At 41.9% G+C, this 585-nt stretch overlaps 1 protein-coding gene across 1 annotated transcript in view; it reads left to right on the top strand.

The window, feature by feature from the left end:
• LOC104979895 (cytochrome b-245 heavy chain) overlaps nucleotides 1-585 on the top strand; it is a gene marked incomplete at its 3' end in the record, with an annotated part of 25,101 nt that overhangs the window by 12,678 nt on the left and 11,838 nt on the right. The window lies entirely within an intron of this gene.

Raw genomic sequence — 585 nt, 5'->3', positions numbered from 1 at the left:
CTTGTTTGATGTTGGTGTTCTATGAAACTGTTTATTTGAAATAGGGAAGCTTCTGGCTGAGGTGTTAATACCAGGTCAGCCACCAGCTGACACCCATCAGCAATGCTTTTCCTCTTCCTTGCTTACAACATCTGAGAGGTGGCCTCTGTCTGCTAATTGCTCCAGCAGCAGCCATATGGGCAATCCATAGGCAAGGATTTCTTCCTTTCCAGTAGTTGCTAGAGCCTTCTACACTCAGAGGGGAGAAGGTCAAAATCATCTTCATGTGCCCAGTGGTTGGGTAGGATAGCTGAATCAAATCACTCACTGTACACTGAATTCTAAACACATTTTCTTGTCTGTTAGATTACCAAAAAAGTCCTTTAATTTTGCAGAAATCATTATCCTCAGGCTGATATTAAAAAACATGATCTATTTAGGGACAGAATTAAACAGCATCAAATAAAATAGGAATTCTTTTCTCTGATGTCTTGGATGACTTTTCTTTTATGTATACAATGATACATAGAGGTGGCACTGCGAACATATCCAGCGAGCTGGCACTGCAGTGCTGGGCCCAGATCACTCTTCTGATGTCTGTGCTCC

Source organism: Bison bison, unplaced genomic scaffold, assembly GCF_000754665.1.
Source record: "Bison bison bison isolate TAMUID 2011002044 unplaced genomic scaffold, Bison_UMD1.0 scf7180017858617, whole genome shotgun sequence".
Classification (NCBI taxonomy): domain Eukaryota; kingdom Metazoa; phylum Chordata; class Mammalia; order Artiodactyla; family Bovidae; genus Bison; species Bison bison.
This window is presented reverse-complemented; position numbering and strand designations above follow the sequence as displayed.